The sequence below is a fragment of the Schistocerca nitens genome, chromosome 1 (genome assembly GCF_023898315.1).
Source record: "Schistocerca nitens isolate TAMUIC-IGC-003100 chromosome 1, iqSchNite1.1, whole genome shotgun sequence".
Lineage (NCBI taxonomy): Eukaryota > Metazoa > Arthropoda > Insecta > Orthoptera > Acrididae > Schistocerca > Schistocerca nitens.
The window spans coordinates 284,252,823-284,270,883 of record NC_064614.1 but is presented as its reverse complement, the minus strand read 5'-3'; the positions used below and the strand labels follow the sequence as shown (position 1 = coordinate 284,270,883).

The following is an 18,061-nucleotide window of genomic DNA, read 5'->3' as shown; positions in this document are numbered from 1 at the left end:
TCGTGCACTGGTCAGTGTGAATGTGATAATTAAGGCAATCTCCCAAACTCGTTTAGGTAAATGCTGGGCTGATTCTCACTTTCCGCCTCAGAAAACACGATGTACTAACAGTTAAAATACGATAGCACACTGAGCAAAGTTTATACATTTCCCAGACTGGTGGCACATAGGATTTTCCTTCCATGGATAACTGACAGCCCCAGCGATAGGAACGTCATTCGGTCGCTGCCAAAACTTGAATACTGCGGTGCTCGTCGTTGACGGGTAGACGCTAACGAAAAGAAGAAGTTATTGCAACGAGTCCACATTTGGAACCCCATTTTCTCTCTAAGTTGCAGACACGTCTGCAATGCTAAGATTAATGTTTCCCACATTCGTAATTTTTTAAAACGCTGTGCAGCAGTTAAACTTGCGTATTTTCTTGTGTCCCATTAGAACAGGGGCAGCCAAGAATTCGACCCATGACCCGTCAGCTGGCTCACGTGACATAGCGCTCACCCTGGCTACACATTTCTCCCAGCCACGCTGTCAGGTTGGTTGGTTGGTCTGAGGAATAAAGGGACCAAACTGCAGAGTCATCAGTCCCTTGTTCCACACGGTAAACAATGCTCTGGGTAAAACAACTCTCGAAGTACGTTTGGGAAAAGAAAAGTGGGAAATGAATGCGAAACCACACATATAAAGAATACGAATGGTACAAAAACAAAAAACACAAAAGGGGTAAACATACACCATAAGGAAAAGTCGAAGATTGTATTAAAACTGTAGACCAGATGGTCTGGACTGGCTGATCACAAGAATAAAAGAGGGTGAGTCAGCTACTCTGCAACACTTCAAAATGTACACCCCAAAAAGACAAGGCGAGATGAACACATGTAGGGAAAAGGCGAACACAAAGACAAACAAATGCAATGAAAGGGTGACAGAGTTAAAATGGAGGAAGGGTGGAAACCACATAGAGAAGACCAAACGCCCACCCTTAGATAGTACAAAAAAATCTCCCTTCACGAATAATACGAAATTCTAAATCTGCCATTGAGGCATTGTCGTCCAACACTGAAGGTAGAGCCCTGGGAAGATTAAAAGACCGCCGCAGAGCAGCCAAAATTGGGTAGTCAAGCAAGATGTGCACGACAGTCAGACGGGAGCCACAGTGACACCGAGGTGGGTACTCTCAACGGAGAAGGTAGCCATGCATTAGCCACCTGTGGCCAATGCGGAGCCAGCAAAGGACAACAGATTTCCTGCGAGTGGCTCGCATGGATGACCGCCACTCATCTGTCGTCTCCTTGATAGCATGGAGTTTATTTGGTGAACTCAGAGTGCGCCATTCAGTATCCCAGCTCGCAAAATCTTCGCGGTGGAAGACTGTTCGCAAATCAGTCTCTGGTAGCCCAATCTCCAGAGATGGTTTACTGGCAGCCTGTTTGGCCAGGTGGTCAGCAAGCTCATTGCCTGGTATCCCGACATGGCCTGGGGTCCACACATGAAGGTCACTGAGCGTCCACTGGCGCAGAGGGCATAAAGATACTCCTGACTTAACAGTAGCAAAGGATACCTAGAGATGCACTGGTCGAGAGCTTGTAGGCTCCTTAAGAAGTCACTACAAATAACAAAGGACTCACGAGGACAGGAGCGGATGTGATCAAGAGCACGGTAGATGGCAACCAACTCTGCAGTGAAAATTCTGCAACCATCTAGGAAGGAGCGTTGTTCAGTATGGCCAACGTGAGCATAAGTGTAGCCAACAAGACCGTCAACCAGTGATCCATCAGTGTAGACTATTTCTGAACCCTCAGATTGTCCAAGAAGAGAGATAAAATGCCGACGGAGCGCCTCAGGGGGAACTGAACGTTTGGGGCCTTGCAATAGGTCCATCCATAGCAGTGGCCGAGGTATGGACCATGGAAGTGTACAGAAGTGGGCCTGCAGGGTGGGTGGTAAGGGCGAAGCGTCGAGTTCACGAAGAAGTGACTGGATACAGGCGGCAAAGGGAATCCCAGTTATAGGCCACTATTGTGGGAGGTGGAGCCTCGTCTCGGGGATAAGAAGACGGTAATTTGGATGGCGACGCGAACTAAGTATGTGGGCGGTATAATTTGCGAGTAATAGCTGCAGCCAGAGCCACAATGGAGGAATGCCAGCTTCCACAAGTAGGCTGCTCATGGTGCTCGATTGGAAGGCACCCTTCATGAGGCAAACTCCACAGTTATCAATGGGGTCTAGTGGACTCAGTGTAGAGGGGGCTACTGAACTATATACCACACTCCAATAATCAATACGGGATTGTACATGGGTTAGGTACAGTTGCAGCAGTTTACAACAATCAGCACCCTAGTCGGTGTGGCTCAGGCATTGAATAATATTAAGGTGCTGCCATCCCTTGTCCTTAAGGTGACGAAGATGGGGAAGCCAACTTAAGTGGGCGTCAAAGACCAGTACCAGAAAGCAGTAAGTCTCCACTACATCTAGCAGTTGGTCATCGAGGTAAGGTTCTGGATGGTGGTGGACGGCACGACGACGACAAAAGGGCCAATGAGTGCACCTTCCGTATAACTCCCTGCAGACAGCTTTCAGCAGCAACAGTAGAAGAGGAGCAGAACGAAATACAAAAATCGTCAGCGTATATGAGAGGAGATACCGACGATGCTACTGCTAATTTGAGACCATTGACCGCAATTGAAAGATGGGACACTCAGGGCAGATCCCTGTGGGACCCCATTCTCTTGTGTATGGGGTGCAATATGGCAAGCACTGATGTGAACTGTTAAAGTGCAGTGTGATAAAAAGTTCTGCATAAAAATAGGGAGTGGGCCCTGAAGACCCCACTCATGCAGAGTAGCGAGTATGTGGTGTCGCCAAGTGGTATCGACGGCCTTTGTAAGATCGAAAAAGATGGAGATGAAGTGTTGTCACTGGGAAAAGGCTGATCGAATGGCAGACTCCAGATGCACCAAGTTGTCGATGGTGGAGCATCCGTGGCGAAAACCACCCTGGGACAGAACCTGAACGTCCGGAGACTTAAGGTACAAACACAACTGCTGCCTCACCATACGTTCAAGCAGCTTGCATAGAACGTTGGTGTGTCTGATGGGACGATAGCTGTCAACATCAAGTGGGGTCTTCCCAGGCTTTAGCAATGGAATGATGACACTTTCCCGCCACTGCGATGCTGGAGGGGGCAGATGTCTCTGGCATTTTGGGGGGCGATGCTCCTAAAGTAGAAGCCCTGAGAGCAACAGAAGAGGATGTGCCCCCAGCCAACTGACCAGGGGGGCGGAGGAGATGGGCGGTCCACTGAGGGCCCACTGGAGCAACCTTAGAGGAGGGGCATAACTGCGTCATCGATAGCAATGCCATCGCAGCAGAATATGAAGATAGCATGGGAACAAGTTTAGTCGTTCATATGTTAGTTTAGCCTCATGGTAAGATAGTGTCCAGGGTTTTGTATTCCATTATTTTGTTCTCCTCTTGGAGTACTGGGCAGTCTAGAAAGCAGGGGATGTGATACTGCCCACAGTTTACACACGTGGGAGGAGGCATTCAAGGAGTATACAGATGCCGCAAACAGCTACAACTCTACATCTGGCATTGGAAGGGGACTGGGGGGACATAAGCCTGAATTTCCAACATTTAAAGCACGACATGGGGGAGGCACATAGGGTTTGATACCAGACCAGTATACCATAACCTTGAACTTTTCATATAATGAATCACCCTGGGAGGCCACAATGAAGGCACCGGTGGCACCCCTATTGTCTTTGGATCCCCTGTAAATGCGCTGGTCGAAATGAACACCCCCACCATTCTAAATTGGCCCATAGACCATCATCGGACTGTAACAGAAGATTGCGATGAAAAATAATTCCCTGGGCAATATTGTACGAAACAGGGATATCACCCAGTGTGTCACAGGTGTGTAGCACCCTGGACTGGGCTGGGGATGCTGTCTGAATCAAAACCGACGCATTGCGCATTTTGGATAGCGCTGTCACTTCCCCAAACGTATCTTCCAGGTGCTCAACAGAAGACAGAGGCTTCATTTGCATAAAGGAATACCCATTAGTTCTGCTGCAAACTAAGTAATGTGGCGAATAAGGATCCAGTTGCTCTGAAGCCCTACGTTCCTCCCAAGGTGTTGATAAGGAGTGGAGCGATTTAGGGTCATATCTGTCATCTTTGGAATCAACCTTTCCTTTCTTAGAGACTGCTGGGGCCATTTAGTCCCCAGAAAAAGATGACTTACTCCGCTTCACTGCACTTCATCCACCCTGATGCCACCCACTCTGATCAGGGGCTCTCCCCAGAAGCGCCACCCAGCCACAGGAAAGGCCACCTGGCATGACAGCCATTACCGTAAATCCAGATGCCCCAGGACAATAGGCATCTACTCCTTGGTATACACTGGGAGTTTACAGCTGAGACATCAGCAGTGCGATCCCTGTCTTGTCAGGGGGCTACTTCCAAATGGGTACATAAAGCCCCACGAAAATCGGCTGGCTACCGTGCTGGATATGAGGTGCAGATAAATCCAGTATTGTCATGGGGCGAAAGAGGACAGGAGACAACAGAAGATGAGATACCCTGGAGAGTGTCTTTGCCCAGATAGTTGAATTGCAGGTGGAGAATCAAACCCATGACAAGAGGTTCAGCAGATCTAATCTAAGGGCACTATGGGTAACTCAGTCATCACTTAAGGCGTCATTCGCCATATGGCCCACACTTCTGTAGAATTTGGAGAAATGGTGGTCAAACCCTACAGGGAACCATCACATAAAGGCCGAAAAGTGTGAGACTCCTTTTAGTCGCCTCTTACGACAGGCAGGAATACCTCAGGCCTATTCAAACCCCCAGACCCGATGGGGGGGCGCTGTCAGGGCGGGAGGATGGGAAAGAGGGGAAATAACAAATGTCCTTACGTAGATGAAAAGGCATTTGTACTTCATACTATGTAGTTTTATATTTCATATTTATCAACAACATAGATCACAAGCGATATAAATGTGCAGTGTTATTTAACTGTTTTTGGCTGACTGAAGATACAATATAACTTTTATCTGATACAACTGTCAGCATTCCAATGGACGCAGACAGATTTACATATTTTTGCACTTATGTTGCCACTTGATTGTGACTTGATTAGTTTCATAATCATAAAAAGGTCCTTGACACACATACACTATCCAGTCATACTAATGTGACCACCTGTCGAAATCCTAAATAACCACCTTCTGCAACACCAGCCGTTTTGAGAAATCAGTAAGATTCTAGAAGGTGTCAACAGTGATGTGGAACCATGTTATCTAGTACTGAGGTCAGGTGCCCTATGTTTCTGAGTAGTGGATCCAGGGCATGAACTGTCAGATCAGTAGTAGGGCAAACTTTGTTTTGGTGCATGGCGAAAATGGTATGATAATCTGGTAAGCCCTATGAAAATACATTTGTTGTTGCAACCCCAGAGTCTGGAGATGGGTGTAGAAAACAAGCAAGCAGGTCGGGTACAGAAATAGTAACACCTTTGTGCCAAAAGGAACCAACCCAGCCTTTGTACAACAGTTCAGAGGGTGACCTGGTCCACTGAGGGGGCTCTGGTCATGTTTCGGGCCAATGTGTGTGCAGGGGCAGATGACTTGTGACTGTCAAATGTGGTGGATGGCGTACCGACTTCGTGGGAAATATCTAGTGCTGCAAGGACTACATATGATCCTTGTGTTTATCCTGTCTGCCTTTGCGGTTTATGAACGAATGTGTGGTGGTCGCTGACTTTATACAAGATGCAGAAGTGATGATTTTGTATGGTGCAGGATATGAATTGTGTGTTTACTACATAGATACGGTATGTGGTGATATATAGTCGGTTGGAGATCGGTTTCACGCTGAAATATTCAAATTTCAGTCGTCAGTAGCAGACCAGTGTGACTGAGGAATTGTCTTCCTGTATTTCATGATCTGTAGACATTTGCAAGGTTCAACATTTAGTGCAATATGGCGATCTGTACAAAATAGTTTTGCAACTGAAAGTCTCGTCTGCAGAAAAGAAACGAGGATGATAAGCAAGAGAAATCCTGCCACTGCTAACCGATATTTTTCAGAAATAAACAATGTATCCTTTAGTTTCCCTCTGTAAGATTCTTCCTCTCCACCACAGAGCCACAAATTTCCATATATTCTATACACTGCCTTGAATGACATAAATTGTTTCAATAAACATTATTCTACACATTGACCATGTGTACCACTAGACCCAGTTTGTTTTTCCTCGACACGCTAGCATCTACCAGCAGGATAACGCAATGTGTTCAAATGGTTCAAATGGCTCTGAGCACTATCGGACTTAACTTCTAAGGTCATCAGTCCCCTACAACTGAGAACTACTTAAACCTAACTAACCTAAGGACATCACACACATCCATGCCCGAGGCAGTAGTCGAACCTGCGACCGTAGCGATCGCGCGGTTCCGGACTGTAGCGCCTAGAACTTCTCGGCCACACCGGCCGGCTAACGCAATGTGTCACACAGCTCGCAGTGTACGTGCAGGGTATGAAGGGAACCAGGGCTGTCCTGCCGCACGCCGCTGGCTACCCTACAGCCATGACTTAAAGCCAGTGGAGAATATTTGGGACCACTTCAATCGGGTTGTTCGTGTCACAGATCCTCAGCCGTGAGACCCAGCGCAGCTGTCCGCGGCACAGGTGTCGGCTTGAATACACGTTCCGGGGTCCACAACCTCACTGACACTCATACTGCACGTCTCGCAGCTGTTCGCGCTGCGAATGATGGTTATTCAAGCTTTTCACACATGGTCATATCATGTCACTGGACAGTGCATAGGAATAGCATCAAATGTTTGGATTTACAACTCAAATATTTCCGCCTAAGGGGTTTTCTTATTCTTGGTCAAGGCAGTATCGTTTGACGACCCTGGAATAATCAGCCAGTATATTGCTTTTCCTTAGTCATTGATAACGGTGCAAAAAAAATTGGTTCAAATGGCTCTGAGCACTATGGGACTCAACTGCTGAGGTCATAAGTCCCCTAGAACTTAGAACTACTTAAACCTAACTAACCTAAGGACAACACACACATCCATGCCCGAGGCAGGATTCGAACCTGCGACCGTAGTGGTCTCGCGGTTCCAGACTGTAGCGCCAGAATCGCTCGGCCACCAGCGGCCGGCGATAACGGTGCAATTCAAACTACTAGATACAGTTTGTAAGTCTCCTGTAACAGAAAGCGAGAAAAAGCTAATGTATGACCGATCATACATCAAACAATTTCGTTTCTGTATATAACCTGTAGAAAGACCACATAGATAATATTGTGGGGAAGGCGAAACAAAGACTGCGTATTGTCGGCAGAACACTTAGAAGATGCGAAAAACCCATTAAAGAGACAGCCTACATTACACTTGTCCCTCCTCTGCTGGAATATTGCTGCGCGGTGTGGGATCCTTACCAGGTAGGATTGACGGAGGACATCGAAAAAGTGCGAACAAGGGCAGGTCGTTTCGTGCTATCGCGCAATCGGGGTAAGAGTATCGCTGATATGATACACGAGTTCGGGGGGCAGTCACTGAAGCAAAGGCGGTTTTCTTTGCGGCGAGATCTATTTACGAAATTTCAAATGATTCACATGGCTCTGAGGACTATGGGACTTAACATCTGAGGGTCAGTCCCCTAGAACTTAGAACTACTTAAAACTAAATAATCGAAGGACATCACACACATCCACTCCCAAGGCAAGATTCGAACCTGAGGCCGCGCGGGATTAGCCGAGCAGTCTAGGGCGCTGCAGTCATGGACTGTGCGGCTGGTAGCGGCAGAGGTTCGAGTCCTCCCTCGGGCATGGGTGTGTGTGCTTGTCCTTAGGATAGTTTAGGTTAAGTAGTGTGTAAGCTTAGGGACTGATGACCTTGGCAGTTAAGTCCCATAAGACTTCACACAGATTAGAACATTTTTTTCGAACCTGCAACCGTAGCGTTAGCGCAGTTACGGACTGAAGCGCCTAGAACCGCTCGGCAACGGCGGCCGGCCACGAAATATCGATCACCAACTTTCTCTTCCGATTGCGAAAATATTTTGTTGACACCCACCCACGTAGGGAGAAATGATAATCATAATAAAATAAGAGAAATCGGAGCTCGAACGGAGAGATTTAGGAGTTCCTTTTTTCCACGCGCCATTCGAGAGTGGAATGGTAGAGAAGTAGTATGAAAATGGTTCGATGAAACCTCTGCCAGGCACTAAGTGTCAATTGCAGAGTAACCATGTAGATGTATATGTAGAAAACCTTTCTTCCATATCAAATCGATTTCGATGTTTAGGGTTTACAGCACAGACGATTCACAGCCTACGAGAAGAAGAATCTTCCTAAAAATACTTCCTTGGGTACTGTGTACAATAAAGTTACGAGAACATTTCTAAAAATGCTGTCTTGGGATACACTGTACGATAAACTTGTACTTGTTGGACGCTACAGGTCTTGGATAACGCACTGCCTTCAACAAGTAAAAACAAAAACTAAACATAAGATTCTGAGACAGACCGCATGTTCTTTCACTGACGCCAGTCAACAGGATGGTACGCGCTATAACACCTTTAAGACATCTATGAATCCTGAGTTCGACTGCATAACTGCACAACACACAAATTTATCTCCGTTTCCTAGAAGAGGAGTGAGATTCCCTATCAATCATATACGTAAGCGAACTGTGGTAGACTGTAGGCCGCGATGCCCACGGGTTTTTTCGAAACCTGAGTCGCTGCGTAGCGCCAGTGGTGGCGCGAACCTCTCCGGAGAGCGGGCGGCGGCGGGCACCGGAAGCCGCGCAGACTGGCCGGCGGGCAACGAGCGCTATTGAGGCGGCACGGTGGAAAATTGGTCACGTCGCAGCGCGCCTCGCCGTGGCAGCCCGCTGTCCACTAACTTCCAGCCCGTCCGGCTGTCCCACAGGCCTGAGACAAAAGTTCTCCGCACTGCTCCGCTGCGCTGACAGCACACGTTTCAATGTAGTTCGGCTGAAAGAGGAAGTGCGTTACTCACATTTCAAAAAACTAAGATAGGTGTTCAATAACTAATGCAATTTCTTTTGTTGGCCAATTTCGGTTGAAAAAATGCGGAATCTGTTGTAGGATATGATGGAATATTCCGTCTTCAGCCCCTACAGTTTAACGAAGTTCCGAAAGGTGGCGGTACTGTACGAAACCTTCAAACCGGCGTCTGTAGCAGAGGTGCTTTCCGAGCAGAGAGCTGTCACTGAGTTCCTTTCGACGGTAAACGAGAGCATCGCAGTTATTCCTAGGCTCTTGCAGAATGCCTACGGAGACCTGGCAGAGAACAAAAGTATGGTGAGTCGTCCTGCCAGGTGCCTGTCATCATCGCAAGATCGTCGCGCTAAGCTGTCCGAACTCCCGCGTGCCGGCGGCCGCACACAGCTGTGACTCCTACCATGTTGAATTGTGCTAACACTCACATTCGAGGTGATCGACGGATTACAGTCGAACACCTCACTGCACAACTGGACGTCTTTGTTGGCAGTGCTGACACACTCGTCCAGCTTACTTAAGGGATTCCTCGCCGCCTAATAGGAGACCAAAACGAGCAACAAAGGAGAATTTGTGCGGAACTGCTTGCACGTTACAAGGCTGATGATGACAACTCTTTGTCGAACATTATCACAGGCGATGAAACATGGGTTCTTCACTTCGAGCCGGAAACAAACGGCTATACATAGAGTGGTGACGAAGAAAAAGTTCAAAGCCATCCCCTCGGGCGATAGGGTCACGCCAACGGTCTTCTGGGAGACTGAAGCGGTTATTCTGTTTAATTTCATCCCTCACGGTGCAGCTATCAACTCTGAAGTTCATTGCGCTACTGCCAGTAAATTGGAGAAACTACTTCAGCTTGTTCAAATGGCTCTGAGTACTATGGGACTCAACTGCTGTGGTCATAAGTCCCCTAGAACTTAGAACTACTTAAACCTAACTAACCTAAGGACATCACACACACACCCATGCCCGAGGCAGGATTAGAACCTGCGACCGTAGCAGTCGCACGGTTCCGGACTGCGCGCCTAGAACCGCGAGACCACCGCGGCCGGCACTTCAGCTTGTTAGTCGCAACAAACATGCAAACGAACTTCTCCAGGACAACGCAAGACCCCACACATCTCTGGGCGCCTGAGAGCAGCTCACAAAACATAACTTAGGACTATTCCTCCTCATTCGTGCTACCGCCCGGATCTCGCACCTTCCGACTTCCATCTATTTGGGACAATGAAGAATGTAATCCGTGGGAAGCAGTTCGAGGATAATGAGGACGTTATTGAAGCAGCAAGATGTTGGCACCGACATTGGCCATTAGAGTGGTACCATGCGGGCATGCAGGTCCTGTTAGTGAAGTGGCGAAAGCCGGCCGCTGTGACCGAGCGGTTCTAGGCGCTTCAGTCCGGAACCGCGCTGCTGCTTCGGCCGCAGGTTCGGATGCTGCCTCGGGCATGGATGTGTGTGTTGTCCTTAGGTTAGTTAGGTTTAAGTAGTTCTAAGTTCTAGGGGACTTATGACCTCAGCAGTTGAGTCCCATAGTGCTCAGAGCCGTTTGAACCATTTTAGTGAAGTGGCGAAAGGCTATCGCGTCGGAATCGTGAATAACGTCAACCTGCTTCTCGAAAAAAAAAAAGTGCTGCACACTTATCGAAGGCCCCTAGTATTGTCTTTGCACCTTTAATGTCGACCGTTTGTGTAGTACCTTTCACTAACCGGAGATTCTTTAGAGTGTTTCTACATGTACACCACGCAAGGCACGTTATGGTATATCATTTACAGCCTGTCATGGATGATAAGCGGGAAGAACGGTTCTTGGTAAGCCTCCTTGTGAGCTGGTAGTGAGGAATGCACGTAGGAGAAAGCAAAATAGGCTATCGCGTGTCTCTTCTATGAACGTACACTATTTCAACAGTAAATTACGCTGTAATGCACCACCCTTGTCTTCCGAAGATTGCCACTACAGTTTGGTGAATATTTTTGCAACTCTTTCTTGCGTATTAATGCACCTGTGACGAAACGGACTCCAGGTCATTTGATCTTCGATAGTCATCAGCCGTAACTGCTAAGGCCATACATTTTGTAGATCTGACAGCTTTCGTTGATTGTTCTACTGCTGTTTAGTCATGCAATTATGGATCTTCCTGTCTATTTATGCGCCTTACGTTACATTTGTCAATTGCCAATCTTTGCGCGGAGAGTCGATCCTTGCAGAGCTTATGGCATTTCGCTACGATTTTGTAGTTCAAATGGTTCAAATAGCTCTGACCACTATGGGACTTAATATCTGAGGTCATCAGTCCCCTAGAATTTAGAACTACTTAAACCTAACTAACCTAAGGACATCACACACATCCATGCCCTAGGCAGGATTCGAACTTGCTACCGTAGCGGTCGCGCGGTTCCAGACTGAAGAGCCTAGAACCGCTCGGCCATGCCGGCCAGCCAATTTTGTAGTATTGCGACTCTTGGCTAATGGAACTTTGGACGTTATTCACTGGATCGTTTATCATATACATTATTTTTCTTGCCAACATGCCTTTTTCACAACACACACTAATCGTACAGGAGTGAATGAGATATCATTATAAAGATTTTTTTAACCCGATTATGACATTCCATACCGACTTTGCTCTGAAACTTACTATTTGTGGATAATTTTAATATAAAACAGGCTTTTAAGATGTTGGCGCCAAAGGCTGAATCGGTGATCTCGGGGGAGCGTCTATGATTCGTAAAGAAAATGTCCTCAGACCAGCGTTCGAACACTGCCAATACTTAAACTTGGATTAATTACCAGTATTGGTGGACGAAGATCTTAGCGGCCGAAGAATTGCGGCATAAGAAGTCACTCTCATTCTGTCAACGTCTTTCTTAAAGTGGGCGGAGGCGCGGACACAGGTTCAAGGAACTTTCTTGCTCTTGAAGTGGAAAACTGCTCCTAAAGAAGGAAGAATCAGCAACAATGCAGAAGGCAACAGAAAGCACCGCACTAACGACACATCATGTGTTTCCACAGGATATGAAGTCCGTAATCGAAAAAGTGTCATGCTGAATTCTCAACTAGCAAAATATCGCGACGTAGTCCCCCATTCGGATATCCGGTAGGGGACTGCCAAAGGGGAGATAACCATGAGAAAAAGACTGAATAACCAAGGAAAGTATAACGTTCTACGAGTCGGGGCGTAGAATGTCCGAAGTTGGAGTGTGATAGGAAAGATAGAAAGACCGAAAGGGAAATTTCTAAAAATGTTCAGATGTTCAAATGTGTGTGAAATCTTATTGGACTTAACTGCTAAAGTCTTCAGTCCCTAAGCTTACACACTACTTAACCTAAATTATCCTAAGGACAAACACACACACCCATGCCCGAGGGAGGACTCGAACCTCCGCCGGGACCAACCGCACAGTCCAAGACTGCAGCGCCTAAGACCGCTCGGCTAATCCCGCGCGGCCGGAAATTTTGAGGCTCAATCTAGATATAGTGGGAGTCATGGAGTGAAATGGAAAGATGACAGGGATTTCTGGTAAGATGATTATAGGGTAATATCAACAGCAGTAGAAAATGGTTTAACGGGAGTAGGGTTCGATACGAATACGAAGATAGAGCACAGAGTGTGTTACTGTGAGCAGTTCAGTGACAGGTTTGTTCTCATCAGAATCAACAGCAAACCAACACCGACAACGTTATTCAAGTATACATGCCAACGTCACAGGCTGAAGATGATGAGACACATAAAGTATAAGTGGATATTGAACGGGTAATGCAGTATATAGAAGGAGATGAATACCTAATAGTCAGGAGGGACTGGAATGCAGTTTTTGGGGAAGGAGTAGAAGAATGGGTTACTGGAGAGTAAGGGCTTGAGACAAGGATTGGGAGAGCAGAAAGACTAATTGACTTCTGCAATAATCACAAGAGGAGAAGGTATAGTTGGAAAAGGACGGGTGATACGAGATTTCAGTTAGATGACATCATGGTCAGACAGAGTTTCCGAAATCAGATGTGGGACCCCAAGACGTATTCAGGAGTACATATAGACTCAGATCTCAATATAATAGTGGTGAAGAGTAGGCTGAAGTCTAAGAGACTGGCCTGGAAGAATCAACACGCCAAGAAGTGGGACACGGAAGTACTAAGGAATGAGGAGACTCGCTTGAAGTTCTCTAAGGCTATAGATACAGCAATAAGGAATAGCTCAGTAAACAGTACAATTGAAGAGGAATGGAAATATCTAAACAAGGCTGTCACAGAAGTTTGAAAGGAAAACATGGGTACAAAGAAGGTAATTGATAAGGAACTATTGGTAACACAAGAAGTACTTTAGTTAATCGATGAAAGGAGAATGTACAGAGATGTTCAGGGAAATTCAGGGATACAGAAGTACAATTCACTGAGGAAGAAATAAATTGAAGGGCAGGGAAGCTAAGATGAAATGGCTGCATGATAAATGTGAAGAAACCGAAAAGGAAATGATTGTCGGAAGGACTGACTCAGCAAGGGTGGTAACATTAAGAGTGGAGCTGGAGTTGCACTGTTAAATGCAGAGGAGGGAGCTGATATGTGGAAAGAGTACATTGAACGCACCTACGACGGGGAAAATTTGTCTGATGTGATAGAAGATGAAACATGAGTCCATTTAGAAGACATAGGGGATGCAGTATTAGAATCAGAATTTAAGAGAGTTTTGGAGGGCTTAAGAGCAAATAGGGCACAAAGGTAAGATAACATTCCATCATAATGTCTAACATCGTTTGGGGGAAGCTGCAACAAAACGACTATTTGCGTTGGTGTGTAGAATGTATGAGTCTGGCTATATACAATTTGACTTTAAGAAAAATACCATACACACAACTCCCAAGACGGCAATGGCTGACAAGTGCGAGAATTACTGCACAGTTAGCTTAACAGCTCATGCATCCCAGTGGCTCACAAGAATAATGTACAGAAGAATAGCAAAGAGAATTGAGGTTGTGATACATGACGTTCAGTTTGGCTTTAGGACAGGTAAAGGTACCAGAGAGACAATTCTGGCATAGCAGTTGATAATGGAACCAAAACTAAAGAAAAATAATGACACGTTCATAGGTTTTGATGACCTGGAGAAAACGTTCGACTATGTCAAACGTAGCTAGATGTTCGAAATTCTGAGAGAAATAGGGGTAAGCTACAGGGAGAGCCGGATAATACACAATATGTACAAGACCCAAAAGGGAATAATAAGAATCGACGACCAAGAACGAAGTGCTCGGATTAAAAATAGTGTAAGACAAGGTGATCCATCTGTACACCGAAGATGCAACGAGGAAAATAAAAGAAAGGTTCAGGAGTGGAATTAAAATTCAAGGTAGGAGGATAACAGTCATACGATTAGCTGATGACATTGCTATCCTGAGTGAATGTGAAGAAGAATTTTGATCTCCTGAATAGAATGAGCATTGTAATGAGTACAGAATATGAACTGGGAGTAAATCAAAGAATGACAAAAGTAATAAGAAGTAGTAGAAATGAGAACAGAGCGAAACTTAACACCAGAATTGATGGTCAGGAAGTTGATGAAGTTAACTGATTCTACTACCTATGCAGCAAAATAACCAGTGACGGAGAGAGCAAAGAGAACATCAAAAGCAGACTATCACTGGAAAAAGGGAATTCCTGGCCAAGAGAAGTCTGCTACTATCAACATCGGCCTCAGTTTGAGGAAGAAATTTATGAAAATCTGTGTTTGGGGTAGTGACAAATGGACTCTGGCAAAACCGGAACAGAAGAGAACCAAAGCATTTGAGATGTGGTGTTAGAGCAGAATGTTGAAAATTATGTGGACTGATAATGTAAGGAATGAGGAGGTCCAGCATAGAATCTGAGAGGGAAGGAACGCAAGAAAAACACTGAAAAGGAGAAGGGACAAGGCGATAGGACAGCTGTTAAGACACCAGGGAATAACTTGTAAGTGCTGCTTTGAGATGAAGAGTTTGACACTGGAGAGGAATTCCTGGCGGTCCGCATCAAACCAGTCTGAAGACTGATGACGCAAAAAAAAAAAAAAAAAAAAAAAAAATCGAAAAGACAACATGGACGCCCAGTTTCGTAGCTACATTTTGCGAATCTAACTTATTAATCACGAATAAGGGACTCTCTTTTCCTATTATCTTGTTACAAATACCATTTGTTTTCGTTTTAACCTCTACCTGTCATTCAGACTGACTTTTGCAAATGAATCTACTTTCCGAATCGAGAAACATATTTGTCACTGTCACCTTGAATTGCGCTTTACCTATTGTTACTACGGCCTCAAGTATAATTCAAAATATTTGTAGAGTCAAAGTTTCAGATTATATAGCTGTACTGACAGTCTGTGACCTCAGCAAATTCTATAAAGCAGAACAAACATTCCGAATGCAATACACATTTTGGCACATGAAGACGTATATACAAGGCTGTATTATAAATTAATGATCATTATTTCACGTCGTTCTGTTCATTTTTAAAGATAATTTCTCTTCAATCCAACAACTAACACTATTCCAACGATTACAGTTGCTCCACATACCGTTATTATTTAAAATTATAAAAGTGGCTGTGAAAAGTAATGGTCTTCTAACACTCCGCTGAGATACACCTGAAGGTACTTTTATGTCTCAAGATCTCTCTCCGTTGAGAACGACATGCTGTGTTCTTTTTGCTAAAAACTCTTCAATCCAGTCATGAAGTTCATCTGATATTCCGTACACTCGTAATGTTTCCTTCGTTCACCAGCCTGTGCCTCATACACCAACGAAAACAGAAAGTTGGAGTAAATTTTAACTTACGCGTCGTAACTAATATTTTACTCGGATGCAAGTTACAAGATTCCTGTTGCCAGTTGCCAATAGGGCGGCAATGGAATCAGCAGTTTCAATACACTGATTACTTGTTCAAAAGGTAGAGCGCATTCAACAGTGTTGGGCGTAGTCACGGAAGTCTTAACTACGATTTCAGACTATACAGGATTCAGCTGCTGTAAGCACTTCGTGATGGTGATAAACAACTACATGTAGCGTTTTGTGAAGCCATTCGGCATGGGGAAATGTATGGTAATGTCTTTAAGCATTTGGTGTCAAATAAGGTATTTAGAATACAAGTGGTTCAAGTCCAGAGAAAGTTTTTTCTGAGACATCGGAGGGTAAAGATATATGGGAATAAAAAAACAGCATACACTTTACAAACATAAATTCACTATATTTTGAAACAGAAAATTATACTTCACTTGTTCTATGCAAAATGAAGTACATAAAAGAAACACTGGAGAATGCAAAAATGTTTGCTTCAGTAGAATCTTCTGAAAATAATTGCAAAGAAAGTAGTACAGAATATAATAGTTCCATGTTTAATATTTCCATATCTGTTTCCGTACTGACTACATTGACCTACGCGTTCAACACAGAAGAGTTTAGTATTGTCTGGAGACTCGGCGTCATCTTCAGCAAACCGTTTTCGACGTGTTTTGCAATGCAAGGAGTATGTTTGAAGAAACGGTGCTTAATGTGAGGAATAAAAGGTTCAAATCCAATACATCCTTCGTCTTTGCACACGTAAGTGCACGTCCCTGTTTGTGGAGACTGTCTTGTTCTGGTAGCTGACGTTCTGGTTTTCCTTTTCCTTTTCTTTGCCAAATTAATTCATGGAACTATATGTCACGATGGAGGCTGTTTTTGTATTTTTGTGAATACAGACATCCAGTACCTCAACCAATGGTAGCCTAGCCAATTCAGTTTGTGACCGTCAACAGTTTTCTTCCGGTTTACTGTGGCTGCTTCCAATTTCTTCGTGGATAAAAAGTCAGTATGCATCATGTGAAGTAGTTTGAACGGATTTCTCTTCTTGGATTCTTTCACAATGGTAGCCACTCATTTGGCGAATGAAAATGGATTTCTTTCCTACAGTTTTCTTATGTCAAGCCAAAGTCGGAATCGTTTGGTATATACAAATGCGCTGACAAAAGAAATTTATGGTCTATGATTTCTGTTTCAACATCAGGTTCTTGTTATAGTTCTTTCAAAGTAAGTGCCATTTCTATCTTCTGATTTTTTCTTGTGCAACTGTCGAAATATAAAATTACATGCTTACAATGTTTTGCATGTTCCTTGATATGCTTCACTAGTCACGTTTAAAGGTCTTGTGATCTTCTTCCCCCTTCCGTTTCATCCCACATGTACATAAAAACATTCATTTCATTAAATTAATGTATTCCAAAGTTGTATATACACAGGTTCCTCATGTAGCGTGCTACCGATGTGAATAGTTTTGGAAATGGAAGTGCCTTCTGCATATCAAAGGTCAGTACATACAAGTCATTTGAAACATTCGCTGCAACTGATTTGAAATTTTCCGTAGCCTGAGCAGCTTTTCTTAAGTGCACATCTCTTTCCTGCGTCATGGAGAGCAACACAGCTTCATGCTGTTCCACTCAGACCTTCATGTTTATTACATGTGTTTTGATGGTGGCTTGAAATGGAGATTAAATTTAGTTGAAAATACATGCTAATAGAATATATCCTTCACTGGTGTTTTATGTTTTTCATCACATTTTTGGATGAACATGCTGCACATTTTGCAAATAGGCAAATCTGGGCATATGTATTTTCTTTCAGGATTAAAGTTTCGTGTGTAATGACTTTGATAGGGCGGAAGTGATTTTATGTGTTCCATAATACCCGTATTAGCAATTTTATTTTCTGTGGTCTTCTTGTCAGAGGCGTAAACTACAGCCCTAATGTTCGGCTTTGATATATAACGGTACAGTCGTTCTTCGGATATCTGAAATGTGTTAAGAAATATTTGCTGCATTTGATTTCAAATTTTACCTAGCCTGACCTGCTTTTCTTGGACGCTTTGATTTTCCACCTCTAGGAAGTACTTAAATGATGCAGATGTCTGATCTCCAGATTCATTTTGCGGCCGTCTCCTTTCCACACTAAATGAAGGCACTTTCTCCAAAGATTTTTGCTGTGAATAGTGACCTAGATTGCAGAAGAATCA

At 44.6% G+C, this 18,061-nt stretch overlaps 1 protein-coding gene across 3 annotated transcripts in view; it reads left to right on the top strand.

Annotated features, from left to right (window-relative positions):
* Positions 1-18,061, top strand: part of LOC126248163 (lachesin-like) — a 1,464,009-nt gene that overhangs the window by 689,974 nt on the left and 755,974 nt on the right. The window lies entirely within an intron of this gene.